General features: G+C 43.0%; 1 protein-coding gene across 3 annotated transcripts in view; it reads left to right on the top strand.

Moving 5' to 3' along the window:
• Positions 1-798: 798 nt before the first annotated feature.
• Positions 799-19,545, top strand: part of plxna1b (plexin A1b) — a 236,687-nt gene continuing 217,940 nt past the window's right edge. Inside the window, exon 1 of one of the 3 annotated variants that reach the window (XM_053636054.1) lies at positions 799-1,052. The gene's annotated coding sequence lies outside the window, so the exon portion shown is untranslated. Of the gene's footprint in view, positions 1,053-10,608; positions 15,039-16,839; positions 17,006-19,545 lie in introns of those variants that run through there. The other 2 variants (XM_053636055.1, XM_053636056.1) reach the window with 2 other exon arrangements.

Below are 19,545 nucleotides of genomic sequence, written 5' to 3'. Positions count from 1 at the left end.
TGGGACAATGATAACTCAATTTCCGGCGACACGACTACGTACTCGCTTTATAACACGTCACCAAAACTGATAAGCGTATGTTTTATACGCCGTATAAATGTTTTAGCTTAAACACACGCATATCTGTCATGGTACTTCAAGCGGGATCGTAAGCTAGCTAGTGGATTAAAAATATATTAATCATTAAACACTTAATAGTCGTTACACTCAAACAAACTGCATATAGAACATCAAATAAAGTCAACGTAAGCAGTCATTTGAAAGCTACAACAATGATAACAAGCTGCTGACATTTGTAGACGAAAGTTGGCTGAGAGTTCCTCCCCCATTTATTTGAGCTGAGGCTATAGAAAACATGACGTCATTTCCAGTAAGGGAACATAGTGAGCATCGATGTGCCCTGGTTTTTGTGGTGCATTATGGTTTTTTTTTAAGGGAAAAAACGTTCCAGTGCACTAGAAGGATTTTGCGATTGAGACAACCCTTAAAATGGCCGACTGCCTGATCAGATCAGTGCCCTGACTACTGAATTAGGGAGCTGATTGAGACACACCCTTGGATTAGGCTTGTTGGAGCAGGGAAACACTAATATGTGTAAGACAGGAGGCACTGCAGGACCAGCGTAGGGTTTGTGGTGTAGTTTAGTAGATCCTAAGCCGAACCCTAACCATGCACTCTCAGCACAGCTTGTTATTATCCGATCTCTAATACATCCATGTCGACTCTTAATTATCTGATTAGTTGTATCAGGTGTGTTGGAGGGGGGAAAAAAAAGTGCAGAACGGGGGCACTCCAGGACCAGGTTTGGGAACCACTCGTTTAGCGGCGTCTTTGCAGCGCTCTCTAGCGGACGCGTGTGTCAGTGCGCAGGCGCGCGGCCAGGAACGAGGCTCTGCCCCCTTTCCACCAGCCAGAGCCGCATTCCAGCCCGTTCATTACGGCGGGGAGCCGAGCTAGCACGCGCTCACCACAGCGGATACGCTCACGAGCTTCGAGGGGAATTTTAGCTATGGCGAGGACGTGCGCTCCGAGGATCACTTGAAAGAAACAAAGTAAGTTCACCCCGGCGTTTCGTTTCTTTTCTTTAAACGCTAGATGATTGTGAAACGCAGGATCGATGATGAATCGGAGTGTATGCGCCTTCATGGGGAGAGTTTGGTTAGTGTGAGGCTCTTCCCTCGGTGTGCGTGTGTGTGTGCGCGCGCGCGCGCACTTCCCCGCATTGCTCTCGTTGATCATGTGTATTTAATGCTAACCACAACCCGCTGGCTTTCGCAGGACATATATATCGGACTACATCAGAAACTTTTAGAATGCAACCACTGCTATTGAAGAGGCTGAAGTTGCCAGTTCTGGTGATTGGAGGTCATAAAGCAAGGCTGGAAATCTGTGCATGCAGCCGATGAGTTGAGCTCGAGAGGAATGTTGGTCACATCGCTTCAAGTGGCGATAGAAAGGCATGCGACTCGTGAACCCAAGTCTGCTTGTGTGTTTAGGTCTACAGTCACCAAGCTGCATTGCATCTTGCCTTTAAGAAAAAAAGAAAAGGGGGCAAAAATGCGCGAGGTGTGTGCTTGGTACACAGTTAACACCAGGCTCGGGGAAATCTTGCAAATGCAGATTGAATATGAGAAATCCACCAGCAAATATTACTCAGTGTAGGAGAAAATGAGAGGGATGAAAAGGAAAGTCCCGAAGGTGAAGTGATCCGTGTGTGTGTGTGTGTGAGGGCAGTGCTTGTTGAGAATATTGCTGTGGGAATGCTCTCCTCTCCAGCAGGCAGTTACAGCGAACACTTCTTGCGGCCATATGTTGTCTGAAGGGGTTTTTTCCCCCACGCACACCCCCCCCCCCTACACCAGCCTCTCTTACTTAACCCGACCGAGGGGAGAAGTTATCTCCAGGGGGTTTCGCACAGCTCTGAAAAGAAACTCTAACGCTTTCCTTCAGTTCTAAACCGCCGCATGTGTAAACCCTTCATGTGGCGCTGGACGGATGCTCTGTAGCCTCGCGCTTTAAAACAGTTCAAACCCTTCATGTGTCTCTGTAGCCTCAGTGTTTACTTGTAGCCGAGTACCGCATTTTGGGAACATTTTAACCGCCTCACACACTTGTCGGCAGATTTGGAAGATTTCCCCGGTGTCATGTCTGTAGTACGGATGTGAAATGATGGAAAGGAAACAAAACAAAAGAAAAGTTCGGCGAGGGTCGTGTGATGGAGGTGTTTGTCCGTGTGGCTGCGCTTTTCTAAGCCCCTTTTCAGCCATTCAGGATGGTGTGAAGCCAGGCACGTTCACTCACACGCTGAATGTTTAATGAAACACAGCCGTTGAAAACCGATTGGCCTCGACATGTCGGCCTCCTGTTCAGTCCCTCCTGCCGGAGCGGCTCTTGTCCCGCACTGTCCCGCTCTTATTCACACAGGGGACCGGAGAAAGCGCGCGCTCATGCGTGACTGAATGGTTTGTTCAGTATGAGGCACGAGACTAACGGAAATCTCTCGGTGGTCACGGTGAACGAAAAGAAGACCCCCCCCCCCTCTAAAAAAACAAAACAAAAACAAAACCCGAGCTCGCGTATTTAGCACCGGGGTGTAGACACGTTCTCTTAAAGAAGCTTGAAATAATATTCAAGCCACGTCGCGTCGGCTCGATTAAAGCGAGACCTTCAGCCTCCAGAGAGTAATTGGTGTGGTCACGACTTTGGAGAGACTGAGTCATTAACGTCCACACCCTGGCATATTAGCGCTACTCCGAGTTTGGAAAAATAAATAAATAAATATATATATATATACGTAGGCTAATGTGTGAAGTTTTGTACTGAAGCCGGCTCTCGGTAGGACCCAGGTGCGCATGCGCACAGCCGCTGATGGTTGGCCGTGGTGTCGTGGCTAAACAGCGGCCAAACGCTAACTAACCGCCGGGCAGGGTTTGAGTTTATCCCTGGCCAAAACTCATTTATCTCTGCGACAGAAGGAAATGATTGGAAAGAAATTGCTCAAGTGGGACGTAATTACGGCGAAACAGAGATATGGGCATTACTATAAATTGGCCACAAAGGGAGAAGATTAGGCTTTTGTTTTGACTCGGGCCGAAATGCTTATGAGAGAAGAAATGACATGATGTGGGTGAAATGTAGATTACTGTGTGTTCTTCCCACTCTGACACTGTGCTTCGTTTCCTTATCACACCCTAAGCTGCGTCCTCCAGAGGTGATGTCGACTCCTGATACATGCCTTGCCCAAAAAAGTTAGTTTTTGTGAATTAATTGGATGCCCCAAAGTCTCATTGGTTGTTGACTAAAGCCAGACTGTGTGTGTGCGCGTGCTGTGTGTGCGCGCCTTATGTGGGAGTCAGATCTTGGCAAGATGGCTGCTGTTACGGCTGGCTTGATTGGCAGTCATTTCTAACTGCTATGACAGTGTCCTCCTTCAGGCATTTCTCTCTCCCTTGACTTCCTCCTCCTCCTCCTCCTCTTCCTTCACTTTACTGCACACAGAGTCCCCAAAACTCCCAGTTGTCACATTTTGTATTTTGCTTTTTCAGTTTGTTTGGTTCCCTTTGGTCTGTATACAAGTCTAGCCCTGGTGCAGTTTGTTCTTATTAAAATCAGGACCGAATTAAACAGCCAAACCATGAAGTCCAGAAAAGTTCTGGCTTCGTTTCTCTAAAACAGCACTAGCCATAGCCAGTTAATCTGATATATGTATAATCTGGACATAAGTTAGTTAGCCAACCTGTCAAGTAAAAGCTCCAGTGTGCTGTGCAGTCCTATATTTTGGTCAACGTAATAAGGTTTGATGTACGTCGTCATTTAATCGTTCTAAACCAACAGAAAACCGTGTTTTCTCACTTCACTGTAGACCTCCCGAAACAAGCTTTGAAATATATTCTGATAAATATATATCTACCACCACAATTTAATACAGCCAAGTGTAAAGACGTATGAAGCAGAATCTTGATTTAATGCATGTGCGGAAATTAATTGATATTAGCTCAACGTTGGATAAGTTACTCTAAAAAAATGTAGTTAGCTTAGCTACAGCTAAGTACAAAAATACAGAGAGCTGGAAAATAGCTATAACGGGCAGATGGAGCTGCCTCTGACATGGTGGTGGTGGTCAAGCTGACTTGGACCTGGTTAACCTAGAATGGCAATACTTATCATTTGCATTTATGTCACAGAATTTAAAAAAAAAAAAATACTAATTGCTAGTCCACATTGTCTGCTTTTTTTTCTAATCCTTTGTCTGCAAAAGTAGACTCATAGTCTGGTAACCTTTAGTCAGTTGTGCTTCCAACCTACCACCCACCAAGAAACTATATAATTTGTCGATTGCAGTGATGTAGCTACTCTGATATATAAATACTAACTTCTTATAAACTACATCATTTAAAAAGTAGCAGCATTACCACCTTATCACTGGGAAATATCCTTAACATAATTACTTTGCTACTTGTAAGTAGACATCATTCTTAAATTGTACTGACCAATTAACTAGCTTTAGCTGTGCTCACCAACATTACGGTTACGGTTCGTTAATTGAAGAAGCCAGAAAGCATGGTCACGATCAGAATGAGTCATTATTCAGCCTTAGATCCAGGGTTCTCAGATTCAGTGGAGGAGGTCCAGTGTCCTGCATGGGGTCAGGGTTTTTCTGCTGGAAGGCTGGGTAATTAGGTAATAAGCTGGAGAAGGGAAAACATGAATCTGTGCAGAGATATGATGGTATATTTTTTATTAGCATCATAACATGGGTGAAATTAGGTACAAGATGATTAACGGAATGGCATAGCTTACTTTTGAATAGTTAATATACCAGCTGAATTTAGAGAAAATTGTATTTTTATAGTGTTTTCATAAACTCCTGCCACCAAATCCATTTACAGAACATTCTAGCAGTTTAAAAAAAAACTATTTTTAAATTTTTACTGCTGTTAGGGAAATTGAGCACATTAAACCCGTGTACCTTACAAGCCCAGTTTATTTAAGTAATACGCGCACAAAGGTTTTCGTGCCGTGTTGCTTTAAATTTAATTAAGACCATCTCAAGAAACTGTTTTTAATCAAATGCAATGACCAAATTTGAAAAGTAGTAAGAGTTATCAAACTAAAAGATGAATAAATGGATCAAAAATCCAAATAAATGTGTGTAGTATTTGCTTGGTTTATAATCACTGACTTCTGAAAAAAGAACAATGGACACTGTTCAAGTAATATTAAACCAGATGGATGAAGCAGAACAGGAAAATGAGTAAAACGTCCTATAAGCTTATGTTTTATACATGAAAATAGCTCTCTTCATTATTATAATGTAAATATGTAAATAACACTGACAGAAGGAGTATAAAAGGAACAGTGCCAGTGAAAAGCCTATTAACAGTGAAGTAATTATTTAGTTATTCCAACAATAAAAAGGGTGCATGCTGTAAAATAATGCATTTTATTCATTATGAAGATGATACATGCTTACATAAATTATATTAATTACCACTGGGTTCCTACTGTTTTTTTAATAAGCTCACTAAGCCCAGAAACCAAACAACAACAACAAAAACGAATTAATTTTCCTTAGGATCTACCTCATACCTGATCAGGATTAAGCGGCTACTGGAGATGGATGGATAAATGAACAAACGTACATCCCTTAATTGAGGGAGGAGTAGGAAGGGTAGAACACACGCAAAAAAATCAGCGTGCACTACGGATGTAACCGTATACAAATACATTAGTCGGCTTGAACAGATGTTTTAAACGGATACATACAGGAGGCTCGCTATTTGTTTGAATGGGAGATTTTTATTTTTATGCATGTGATGAAAGCTTGTTGGTGGGGCAAGCGATCAGATATGAAGCTAAGAAAACAAATTCATTAATGTAAACATGAGTTGCTCTGTGATGCATTTACTGTTCATTCATTCATCGTTCTTAAAGGCCTGGCCCAGGCTGTGATGGTTTAAATTAGGCTTTTTGTTTTGAGAAATGGCACCAATTCAGTTTGTTGCAACGTTTTGTGAGCAGGTACGAACAACAACAACAACAACACAAAAAGAGCTTTTAAGGCCTTAAAAACAGTCCTGCACACATCTTTGAACTGAGGTTGAGGAAGCCGCAGCTGTCGGATGAGGTCACTCCCACTTCAGGGTTAAATCCAAATACAGATGTGATTATTAGGAGCACTAAGAAAGATACAGATATGGATAGTGGCATTGCGTTAAGTCTGGTTTGTGCACAACCCGGATTGAAATTGGCCGTGAGTTTGATGTTTCACGTTAGCTGTACTGGTAGATTTGGGAGTTGATAGCAAGCTCTGAGAGAACGTAAGTCAAGGTTTATAAAACTCAGCCAGGTAAAGCAACATGACAAAGCCACAAAGTGAGAATTTCTACCATCTTAAGTTGTGGTTGCTGACCTGATAAGATATTATGTGTAATCTTAGAACAGGTTGAGGGTAAGAACCTGTCAGATATACTTTGGTTCATTGAGGAAAGGGAACGGGAAAACAATACAGTATTGTGGAGAGCTTCTCCTGTTTGCCAAGAGGATTTCACTGTCCTTTATACTATTAAAGTAACTGCGGATAATATTTTATCTTTTGGTCAGTTTTCTTTTTTTTCCCCCACATTTGTGGTATTAATTTAAAGGAAATCAGTAAAAGACAGTTATTCTGTTTATAAAATGTAAAGTATGTACACGTGTATATAATGCTGTGTTTTTGTATGTAACTATTCTGTACTTAAATCATATGAAATTTAAATAATGAAAATAATCCCGTCCAGGTTGTATCGCCGTCTCTTGCTATAGGTTCGGGATTTACCGCAACCCTGTCCAGGACAAACTGGTTAGTGTAGATAAATGTATGAATGAATGTTTGGTCAGTTTCTGAGGAAAGCTGCCATTTGTTTTAAGATCAGTGTTTAAAGTAAGAGCCCACTTTTTTTTCATTTTTTTTTCTTTTTTTTCAGAGCAGCTTGATTACCAAACAAAATCTATATTTTGTGAGATTAATTGCATCACAGTCCATCTCATTTAAAGTTATATACAGGGACTGTGATGAAGTGAAGACCTTATTGAATTTTTCCTCCCGTTTAGCTCCTAGCATAGAATCTAATATTGGTAGTCTACTGTGAGGTGAGAGCTTCTCATCATCGTGTCAGATGCGTATGGAGAAGCGCGCGCGCTCTCTCTCTCTCTCTCGCGTGCGCTCTCTCTCTCTCGCTCTCGCTCTCCCCGCGCTCTCTTTGTCCTTAGGCATGTGGTGATATTAAAAAGCATTTAAGAGGACTGCTGCTTCCAGTGTGAAGTGCTGGGTCATAAAAAGCAAACAAGGGTTCCTGAACATACGCATGAACACACACGTGTACACATGTGTATAACGCCAACTGTGCTTCTCCCCAAGGCTCTCACTATGCAGGGAGATTGACGTCCCATGAGGGAGCACGTTCAAAAACACCAATGCTGCGCGCGCACACACACACACACAGCTGGCCTTATGATCACTTCATCCACACGTGCTGAATGGACAGGTTATGTGGAACACAGGAGGTTTTACAACGCGGTGACTGTGAAAGAATTTAGCCTTTGCTGCAATAACATGTTTATCGTTCAGTGCTCTGCAGTGCAGAGGCCGAGAAAAGGGCTGCTTTTTCACAATACCATGTAAAATAAACGCATGCAACCAAGACAGGCTAGGATCCACAACACTGTAAACTGTTTGTTAAAGGGAAAAAAAAAAGCGCTCTTCGGCGAAGGGTTCAGTGTTGGAGAGTGGATATGAGTAGGATGGGATGGAGCTTTGGATACCTGTGCCAGCTCGCCCGCTGCCATGACAGCACTCGTAGTAGTTATGTATTATTAATACCCGGCCTTCTCTGGTGTTATTTTTATCTCTTACACATCTGACCATTCTTCCCGTTCGGTCGTCCAGCAGTCTTCGAGGAAATGTCTGTTAGATGAAGTCCACGTGTATGAAAGAGGGCTTGAGGAATGGACACTTCTGCAGTTCAGCTTTCTTTCAGCACTCAGGAGTGGTGATTAGAATTCTAGATGGAGTGCACTTGATTTGGGCTGTTGAGTTTGGTTAAAATTGTTGGAAGGGTTCAGAGTGCAGAGTGACTGTGCGACTAGTGCTTAAACATGTACCTTGTTCAAGAAGAACATTCAAACGACGTGAACAAATGTCAAAGTTGAAGAGACGTCACAGGCCGTCGAAGTGCGTGCGCGTGTTCAACAGGCTCCGGATTGAGGTGTTTCTCTCTCCGTCTAGTGTTTTCAGATGGTATTTTATGCTCAATGGTCCGTTTTATTTTGAGTAACTCGTGTCGTCTTCTATTTTTCTTTTTTTTTCTTTTTCCGTTTTAGCTATTATTTCCGCTATTCTCTCCCCTCCACCACTTGAACTTGTCTGGGGGAGTTTTGCTAACTAGGGCGTTGAACTAAATTTAGGTCCCAATGTAATATAGTAACACTGAAAAGTAAAAAAAAAAATAAAAAAAATAAATTGGAACATGAGCAGGAATGACTTTTGGCCTTTGTAGAATTACCACTTAAAAAGAGCTTGATTTGATGAGTTCGGATGAGAGCCAGTATTCTTCCTTGTTGCCGGCAGCATTTATATTCCAGCCCTGCTTATTCAAACATATGATTATTGAAGACTGTTTAGTGTTTTTATTGTTCAGATTGCAAATTCAATTTCGATTTCTGTTGCTTTGGAGATGAATCCAAACTATCTCTCCGAGCTTCTGTGTGTTTAGGAGTATTGGCAGGGTTGCTTGTTTTTGGCTGAAATGACAATAACTGGACTGTTTGACAAAAAAACCCTTTCGGCGCATGGTTTTTATAGGAAAATAATCAACGACAGGGAGGTGTGATGCAGCCCCAAGCATTACTGTGACCTCTCCGAAGTCGTTCTCGGCACATCCCGAGCTGTTTATTCCTTATACCACAGCAATTTGCCAGTGACTACGTTTTTTTTTTTTTTTTTAATTAAAGAAGACTTTCTAAATCCATTTATAGGTACATTTAATGTTGTGTAAAATCTGTGAGACAAGTTAATTCCGCTTACCACTCGCATTATAGCGGTTCTAAACAGTCACTCCCTCAACAGTCTATCTTTTTGGCTCTCTTGTGAATTTAATAAGCCACACGAAGTGGCTGTGAATCCGCAAATCTATTCATCCTGAAGACTTTCCTGTCTTTTTAGTTACGGACTGTTAGAAAGCCCTGACACTGGAGACTCCTTCTAAAAAAATAAATAAAAAAAAGCTACATAAATGTCTCCTCACAGAAATGCTCCACTACATTAACCCTTACACAGGCTTTTAATCTGTTTATGTTGAACATAGACCATTAAAATCCCTGTGTAATTGTTGTTGCTATAGAAACATTTTAGAACTGGTGCTTAAAACGGACCTGTTATGGTTTTGAAACGTGCCTGATTTTGTTTGCGGTCTCGTACAATAGATTTACATGCATCCAAGGTCAAAAAACACATTAACGTGCTCATAATTTAAACATTGCAGCATTACCTTTTTTTTCACTCGGTGTCAAAAACGACTCGCTCTAAAGGATTCGTTCTAAACTCCTCCTTTCAGAGAGCATACCCTGCTCTGATTGGTCAGATGTCCCTGTCTGTTGTGATTGGTCTACCGCTGTCAGCGAGCAGCCAGTCAAGACCAGAGGCAGGGTTGGTTTTGTTAAAAACCTACGTAGGTTAGTACAGGAAGTAAGTCTGGAATTACTAACGACTCGTTTCAGCTGTTCAGAATCGCTTCCTTGTTTTGGAAGTCAATAATGCCGTTTGTCGTGCGCTTTGATGGTTGAAACAGACTTTTTACATTCACAAACAGCTCTAGAACACACTACACGAAAGGTAATATTTGAAAAAGCATAACAGATGCACTTTAATATAAACCTTGCAGCTGGAACTACTGTCACATGAACAATTGAATAAGTTTCTTGCTGAGAAGACAGGCTGAGTCGGTACCTGCTTAGAGATTAGACAGATTTGATTTGCCACTGTTAATGCAGCAGTGTAGTTAAGAGGAAATACCATAAGAGTAAACATTTATAGCCATTTATTAATCAATATAGATAAAAATCTTAGTCTTAATTTGCTGAACCTGGCCTGTGTTTTGGGTGCTGGTCAGAACAAGCTGGATTGGGTATTTTTGGACAGTTATTTAATAAAAACCTTTCAGATAATGTTTGTCAACTATTCTAATTAATAAGTGCTTATCAGATTTGTGCTCATTGATTTCTGTGTGCTTCTGTTTTATTTTTCCCGGAGTTGGCTGTTTTGGCAAAAGACTTGCTGTGGAACCCTACTGATATTGGAAGTCAGTCATGCTCATGAAACATAACAAGAAACAAAAAAATGGCTGAGTGTGCTGAGAGTGGGCTCATTGCTGACATGGAGGACTGATTAGTTGCAGTTTGGCTGTGCTACATAATAAATAGTGTGTTTTGAGGTGGAATTAAATATAGAAAGCTTTCTTCTCCCCCCCCCCCCGCCCCCCATCCATGTAGTTACAAAATATTGAATATATTATTGTGAGGATATTTGAAAGCTATTCAGTCCTTCCAGTGTTTTTTTTTTTTCTTTTTTTTTTTTTTTTTTCTTGTGTGTGATTTGTAGAAATGAACGCGAAATCAAGCAAACTCCACAATATTCGGAGGAGCTTGCTATTTTTCAAAATTACCGCAGGTTTGGGCCAAGACGCATCATGTGACATCGTTACAACACTCGTTCAGCCAACGTAGTCTTCGATTCGCGTGCCGCAAACATGAGTACAGCTAAAATGGTAAATGGTCTGCACTTATATAGTGCTTTTTTTTTTTTTAACCTTAGCGGTTCTAAAGCACTTCACACTGGTTCTCATTCACATACTCACTCACACACACACACCAATGGTAGCAGAGCTGCGATGCCAGGTGCTAACTTGCCATTGGGAGCAGCTTGGGGTTCAGTGTCTTGCCCAAGGACACTTCAGTATGTGGAGTCATGTGGGCCGGGAATCGAACCGCCAACACTACGATTAGTGAACAGCCCGCTCTACCACCTGATCCACAGTCGCCCACGTCGGGTCACTAAAAGGTCTCATTTACCAACAAACATCACTGTGAAGACCGTGGCAAAACAATTTCTTGCATTTTCGCAATTTCAAGTAGTTTTCTGCCAAAAAAACAAATCGCAAATTTTGAAAACGGGCCATAACGAAACGAAATCCTGTACAGACTGGCTGTATAGCCTAGCCCTAGTTTAAACGTCTTTATCACAGTTTCACTACCCAGCCCTAACGGTAACGCACACTTCACTGCTGAATCAGCACAGCTCACAATAGCACACAGTAGAAAGCGCCATTCATTCTCTCAACCATCCATCAATCTTCTTGATCGCTAGTATCCTTCTTTTATTCGTTTAACAATGTATTTCCGCAGTCTTGGGTTAACCTAGGTCTTGGGTTTTAGTCGGAGGACGAGATTTCTAGGCTTGACGTGTCTGAGTCTCGAGCAGAATTGATCAGTAAGTGAGCGCTTGATGTTATCTACAGAACGAGTGCACGCAGTTACAACATCAGCACACGCTCCGAGCCCTGGTTTCACAGCCTATCTCGTTTAGAATCTCGCACACACTTTCTCTCTCCACAATGATCTCTGTTGTGCACTGTTGTGCACTTCTCCTGCAGTGTGTAGCTGGTCTTGAAGTGAATAATTCAGCAGCTTGACTCCAGCGTGGGAATGCTGTTTGCTCACCAGTGGCCTCTTCCGCAGCAGACAGACTGATAGAAACCTGCTGAAATGTGACAGATGCAAACCTCATGGCTATGAATAACCAAATCAATTGAGCATGCATATGATTACGCACTGGAATAGTGACAGAGTGAGAATGATGCGAGGCATTAATTTGCTCCGAACTCCTCATTCAGTAATGGATTGTATCTCGTTTCAAATTCTGAATTCCGACTATTATCTGCATGTATAGCAATTACATGGTGACCTCGGGATGTCTGCTTTGTTTGAAAGGAATTCACTGGCTCATTAGTGATGTCACCGGTTGCCACGGAGCTGGTCAGGGTATTTAGGCAGAGGTGAAAGGTCATTTGCTTCGGCACTGACCGATGAAGCACACACGAATGGGTGTGCGAACACGCTCCTGCCTTCCGTTAGGGGTTGTTTCGAAGCTGTGCACGCGTATGCGATCACGGTTGATATTAGCCCGGGTGTTGATACCCGCACAGTCTCTAAGTGGCACTGGAATGAGCGTGTGAGCTCCAGATGCCTTTCTCTCTTCATTTATTTAGCGTGTTATGTATAGTGGACTGCCAGCTTTTCTGCAGTATGCTTCAAGCTTCCCCACTCAAAGACCTTTACATATGGGCTAGTGTGTGTAGGAGGATAAAACGTGTATGCACATGAGTGTAGGAGAAGATGTATATAAAATAATCTGATTTAATCTAGATGGGAAAATATACATGTTTGTATTTCTTTGAATATGGTCCCCAAAGTCGATCTGGTGCTCCAATCAAATTCTTAGCTACTTACTATTACATAATCTGACGTAGTCTCGATGTATTTTGTGTCAGGGGCTAGTTTAATCTAAAATTCCCGCCTTTAATGTTCTCGAGGTCCAGTCTCCCAGATTAGGAACAGATTCGTGTGTGTAATATATTTATATTCTGTTGTGTAGAGAGGAGAATCCGAGCGTATGCAAATCCCACTGGAACGCAGCAGCACCTACACCAGCGTGGTCGTGCCCCGCGCCCCATCTGCTACGCCTTTGACCCCTCTAAAACCTCAACCCAATCCATCTCTCAGTCTTTCAGCCTCTCTTTCTGGCTGTCTCCATGTTCTAAGCCCTTTTGTGTCCGTGACTGGCCCAAACACTCCTTGATGGTGGGGTTTGCCCTGATTGTAAACGACTGAAATGTAGAAGCCATTTTCGAGTAGATTAGCCTTTGCTATGAGTTTGAGACCCCATTATCCAAAGCTAGAAGCTAAAAGCTAATTGCTGTAGCCATGTTTCGCTATGAGGCATAACTTATTTAGCAACGCTAAGTGCTTCTATCTTGTCCTAATCAGCCCTAATAATCAGGATTCCTAATGGTAATTTGTTGGATATAGTATATGATTTTTGGTTCTAATTTGTTCCATTAGACCTACTTGATGTTTTCGGGCATAATGATCGAGGAAGAGGAATACTCTGTGTGCGTGCGCGTGTGTGTGCTGTGTAAACTATAAAATGTGTGTTTTTAATCAGGAAGTTTATTCCCCAATACCTTTTGAGTTTCTAACCCGACTGTCATGTAGTGTAGGTACAGTACAAAAACAGTAGTCAGTCAAAATACCAATTTAAATGGTCCAAGTTACATAAAATACCAGATAAGCAACTAACATGACTGAATGGTGACAAGATACCGTTTAATGCTTAACCCTTAGTCATTAGTTTATACTTAAAAATGAGAATTCTTCGTGGCGCTTCACACTGACTAGCAGCAGAGACTCTGAACGAATCAGACGAGTGTTTTTAATCCGATTAGATACTTTGTCCAGTCGTCTTTAAATATGCTTTCGTTGTTGACTTTTTTTTTTTTAAAAAACGAGCCATTTCGCCAGCTTGCTAACTAGATCATTTTTTCCATTGCTATTTTTCCTGCAATAATGTTTATCTATCTAGCTAATAAATATTGTGTGTGTGTGTATATCAATCCATCCTTCTGGTGCGATGAGCTGCCTTCAGCTAAACAGTTAACATAAATGCATGTGATTGGATCAAGCGCAACGGAGGATGTGCTACAGAAGCTGAGCTGATTGGTGTTTAGAATGTTGAGCTGATGGGTGTTTTTCATGTGTTTATCATCTCTGCTGCGGTAAGTTTTCCGGCACTCCGTTTAGTCCACTGGAATACTTTGCTGGGTTCGCATCTGGACTGTGGTGCACCGGTTGATGACCTCTGCTCTAGTCTCTAGAACATGGGTTTTTTTCCTTTCTTCTTTCCTCCACGCGGAACGTCCGCCGTGTTAAGTAGAAACACACGTGTACGCTCCGAACCGTGACGTGTGGAACAGACGTGGCCCAGGCGGTTGGTATGCCCGGCACTTGAGTTTTTTTTCTTTCCCTCTCGTGGCCTCCTGAGTAGCGGCGATGGGCTACGGGGGGATAACTTCCAGCAGCCAGGCACCACTGCACACCGTGTGTGTGTTTTGGAGTGGGGGAGGAGAAGTTTCGTGTGGCAGAGGTTAAGTCATCTCCCACTTTAGATTCCTTCCCTGCTGGGTGAATCCAAAAAAAAAAAAAAAAGTTTTAATAACGTTATCGACTAATTAAATTCTAATTGCTGTGCTGTGCTCTGCTTTTTGTTTGGGGCGATTTCTCTCAGACTAAAAAAAGATCTCACCATGTTATAAATGGCATTGCAAGTCTGCATGCAAGGCTTAGTCGGCGTACGTTCGCGCCCCGCCCGCCTTTCCGTGCTTAGAACCTGAATAGGAGGGCTTCCTCACTTCATCGCTGCCTTTATGGCCCTGTGTTTTGCACTTTGACCTGTTAAACACTCCCTACCCCCCCCTCCAATCTTCTGAATAGGGTAATCCACTTGTGCAGACTGTACCAATCAGATAAAGAGAGTACAGCGGCAATGATTGGGAGTGGATTTTTATGGAGATGAGATTAGATCCAAGAGGACACATGATCACAGAGAGCCAGTGTTGGCCATCACAACGCAGCATGCTTCTCTTCTGGGGCGCATCAGTGCTTCTTTCTGTAGGATAATACTCACGCTGGTACTTCATTAACTTTTATGTCGGCTGCTGAACGACGCTTTTTTTTTCTTCTTCTTCTTTTCTTCTTCTTTTGTATCGTTTAATTTGTCATTTCATTTTCTGTGCTTCGTTTGGTCAGAGCGCTCGCGTTTCGTCGTCGTCGTCTTCCACCCACGCGAGGTTGCGATCGAGATCACGTTCCGTGAATCTGCTCTCATCGTGCTCGGAAAAGATAAGATGCAGACGGCAGACACCGCTCGAACCTGAACGAGGCTTCGGGTGAGGTCTTTTCTTCTTAACTCGTTGTCGTAGCCGGGGAAAGGAATATGTGGCGACGATACCGAGCCTAAATTAGGCGGGGTTATTAAAGATAACACTCGAGTAGCTCTGAAAGGGTTTTTGATGTTCATCAAGAAAGAACTGAAAGATTAAAAAGATTGATTTGTAAATCTTCCAGCGCCATAAACATTAGTAGTGAAACGTACTCCAGGCTCACCTAATTGTCTGAGGATTTATCAAGCACTGACAAGTCTTGAGTCATTGATGAATAATTAAATGAATTTGCCCAAGTATGCGTGAGTGATAAAGGAATCTCTGTGTCTTTTGTTTCTCTCGTGCACGTGAGTTTCTCGCTGTGGAATCTCGTGTATCTTGTTGGATTGTTGCACGTATATTTATTCTGTGCCTAGTTCCTGATGACTCTCCGTTCCTCCCTCCCCCTTGTTAACTGTTGGACAGGTTTTTTTTTCCCTTTTTTTTTTTTTTCTTTTCCGTCTCTCTCATGAACAGGATGAACTAGTCTGACTGGAGTCAAGTGGAGATCAAGGCTAATCCTTTTAGTTCTTGGCAATAATCCCATATAAGGCTTTCAGAACCGATACGATGTTATAACGGGGGAAACTGGCGATAACTGCGCTAACTGCGCTCCAAATCCGGTTAGACGATGTATTTATTTTTCCTAAAGCTCCCAGTAAGAATAAGCTCCTGCGTTAAGTAAAATTCAATTGGACTGTTTGTGGTAGAGTAAAGCTGTAAGGATAATTCAGTTATGTCCGTAGGTTGAAGCAGATGGTGAAACAGGTTTACGTTGAGTGCTTAACAGTATTGGTTTATTTTGCTTTCAAACTTATGTTACATACCTGCTGCATATGCTTTTACATCTGTGTGTGTGTGTGTGTGTGTGTGTGTGTGTGTGTGCGCACTCGTGTGTTCCTGTCTTTTTGTTTTTGTTTGTGTGTGATTGTTCTCTCTCTCTCTCTCTCTCTCTCTCTGTGTGTGTCTATCTGTCTGTCCCCCTTGTCTGTCTCTGTTCCCCCCCCCTTCTCTCTTTCTGTGTCTCTCTGTTCCCCTTGTCTGTCTCTGTTCCCCCCTTCTCTCTCTCTCTCTCTCTCTCTCTCTGTGTCTGTCTCTGTTCCCCCCTTCTCTCTCTCTCTCTCTCTCTCTCTCTGTGTCTGTCTCTGTTCCCCCCCCTCTCTCTCTCTCTGTGTGTCTGTCTGTTCCCCCCTTCTCTCTCTCTCTCTGTCTAGCTGTCTGTCCCCCTTGTCTGTCTCTGTTCCCCCCTTCTCTCTCTCTCTCTCTCTCTCTCTCTCTGTGTCTCTCTGTTCCCCCCTTCTCTCTCTCCCTCTCTCTCTCTCTCTCTCTCTCTCTCTCTCTGTGTCTATCTGTCTGTTCCCCTTGTCTCTCTGTTCCCCCCTTCTCTCTCTCTCTTTCTCTCTGTGTCTCTCTGTTCCCCTTGTCTGTCTCTGTTCCACCCTTCTCTCTCTCTCTCTCTCTCTCTGTGTGTGTGTGTGTATGTGTCTGTCTGTCCCCCCGTGTGTGTCTGTCTCTCTCCATTCCCCCTCTCTCTCTCTGTGTGTCTGTCTGTTATTTCTCTCTCTCTCTCTCTCTCTCTCTCTCTCTCTGTGTGTATGTGTCTGTCTGTCTGTTTACCCCTAAGTAAAAGTCCCCCCCCCCCCCGCCCCCCGTCTCTGTTCCCTCTCTCTGTTCCCTCTTTCTCTCTCTCTGTCGCTCTTCCCTCGCTCTGTCTCATTCACTCGCTATGTTGCTGGGGGTGTGGTTCTAAATCCATGGACCCATGTCCTGCACATGTGTTTTTCCCTGCTCCCAGTCACCTGACTCGGCTCACGGAGAGGTTCAACTCATACCGAGCTGGGCAGAGTCCCGGGAGTTCCTGCAGGGGAATGACAGAAATATGCAGTGTATGGGTTCTGCAGGACCAGGACTGAAAAGCACCGTGTTTGAGCAAGGTGATCTGTTTCAGCACTGAGGCAGTGTGTCTTGTAGTCTTTGGCTGGAGGTGCTGATGTTGAAAGAAGATCGGGTGTGAGACTGGCTCGGGATCTGCCTCTCTAATGGCTTTGCTCGGATGTGGAGAATTCCTCTGCGCCGTGTGCAGGACGGACAGTGAGGAATTTACCAAACCTACGCCCTTGCTTTCTCTGCCAGAGGAGAGCTGAGGCGAATAGGGAAGGGGGAACAGGGGAACAGCTGTGTGTGTGTGTGTGTGTGTGTGTGTGTGTGTGTGTGTTTATTGCTAAACATGTGTTTTATGGGCTCATAGGCTGCAGTGGAAGATAGCGGGAATGAGTGATTGAGGGAGAGGGTGAGTGAGTGAGCTGAGTTAGATTTAAATTAAACTCCTTGTGTCACTGTATCTCTCACACACACTGTCTATCTCCATCACACACACACACACACTCTTCTTTGCGCTCTCATTCTTGTTCTGTGACTCTTGGTGTTCTGGAAGCCAAACAGCTGTTTTGGGTTTACCTCCTTCCCACTCTCTCTTCATCCCCCCCCCCCCCCCCCACCCCAATCCTTGTGCTCTCTTCTCTTTTCATCGCTCTTTCATTCCTCCTTTGTAAAATGGCATATGGCACCGCTGATGCTGATTTCAAAGAATTAAAGTCGAATTTTCTTGCTTAGACTGCTGATTACTTCATCACAGAGTGTGTGTGTGTATCTATCTCTCTAAACGAGCAGTGTTTAAACATTTCTCTGTTTTGAAGAACTTGTCTATGGAGCACAGGGATGGCAGACTATTTCCAGAGGCGAAGATTAACATCATATAAATATCATTTTCAAAAGCACACATTACTTTTTTTTCCGTCTCACATGGGAGTGCCGTCTAACAACACTTTACCTGCTCTGCGCGTGTGTGTGTGTGTGTGTGTGTGTGTGTGTGTGTGTGTGTGTGTGTGTACATAGTGTGGTCCGTAAGTAATTGGACTGTGGCTCTGTACTCCAGCGTGTAAGATTGTAAATGAAAGATGGTAAAGAGCAGGACGTCAGTTTTAATTTGAAATACTGACCTATTATTGAAATAATGACACTTATTTTAGCTGCCCAGGTTCTCAAAAATTCACTAGATGGCATTGGAGCAAGACAAGTGACTTGAAACGTACTTTTAAAAACGACCGTGTTGTGTGTGTATATATTATTATTATTATTATTATTATTATTATTATTATTATTTTCTTGGATGGAGGATGTGATCTCGTCACCTGGCTAGTAGTTCATTTAAAAAAAACAAAAAACAAAACAACGTTTTAACGGATTTATAAAAATTTGCTTAATCGTACGGACAACTAGAGCGACGACAGAAACCCCCTGAAAGTAGCCGCAAGTGAACGTGGCTCTACTGACTTTTTGTCCAAACTTGATCGGCGTACACGCACAGGATCTGAAATTTCATCCACTGCAAAGTATTTGCAAGCAAATCCTAAACACTGTCCGTTTATTTTTATTGAGCTTGGTACTCTGTAACACCGGCGTATTATTATAAAGTGCCGTGATTTACTATATGCTGCACCCAGTATGTTTATAAATACCGTGGAAATAAAGCTGACTTTGTACACTTGACGAGCGCGGTCGGTTTTTTAGAGCCAGAGAGGGACTTGTAATTGCGATGAAAACAAACCGACTCTGTGAACGAACAGAACCTCCTTAACCCCTGCATCCCACCGAGTGACACGCCCCCTCTATTGACACGAGCCACCTTTTAAAGAAAACGCACGGAGATCAGTAGCTCTGTTTTGGCAGGAGGCGGATCTAATGCTGCGTTCAACTGAAACCTTCAAAAGTTCTAAACTTGATTATAAAATGCTACTCTGCCTTAGAGGACTTGGGTTGCACACTGTTTTCCCGCGGTCAGCTGACCATTACGCCTCCGTCTGATGGGGACTGAGGTCATGTTGGGAATGAAAGAAAGAAAGAAAAAGAAAGAAGGGGTCGTTGTGCCTGAAGATGGATGGATGGATTGATGGATCGAAAGAAAGAAATAAGCGGTTGTTGTGCCTAAGGATGGATGTATAGAAAGAAAGATATAAAGAAAGGTGGTGTTGTGCCAATGGATGGAAGGAAAGAAAGAAAGAAAGAAGGTGCTGTGCCTAAGGAAGGATGGATAGATAGATAGAAAGAAAGAAGGGGTCGATACGCCTGAAGATGGATAAGGTAACGCCGATAAACTGTAAACTGAAGAAATTGGCGTTGCTATTCTGCTAAAGCTAGTGGCGTCGCATCACGTGCCTCTGACGTCACGTGCCATCGACTGGGAAACGGCTTTTATACTTCCTGTTGGTAAAAAACCGCTAGTGTTCCATTTGAGAGGATGCTACAATTCACACACTAGACAGTAGAGTGCATAGTGTAAGTGTATAGTATGTCATTGGGACACAGCTTTAGCATTTACACTCCAACGTAGAAGTGACGTGATGAGTAAACGTATCCCCGTGCCACGAGCAGACCCACTAACCGATAGTGAGATTCCTTAACACCGATTTTCACA

Source organism: Ictalurus furcatus, chromosome 11 (assembly GCF_023375685.1).
Source record: "Ictalurus furcatus strain D&B chromosome 11, Billie_1.0, whole genome shotgun sequence".
Classification (NCBI taxonomy): Eukaryota; Metazoa; Chordata; class Actinopteri; order Siluriformes; family Ictaluridae; genus Ictalurus; species Ictalurus furcatus.
This window is presented reverse-complemented; position numbering and strand designations above follow the sequence as displayed.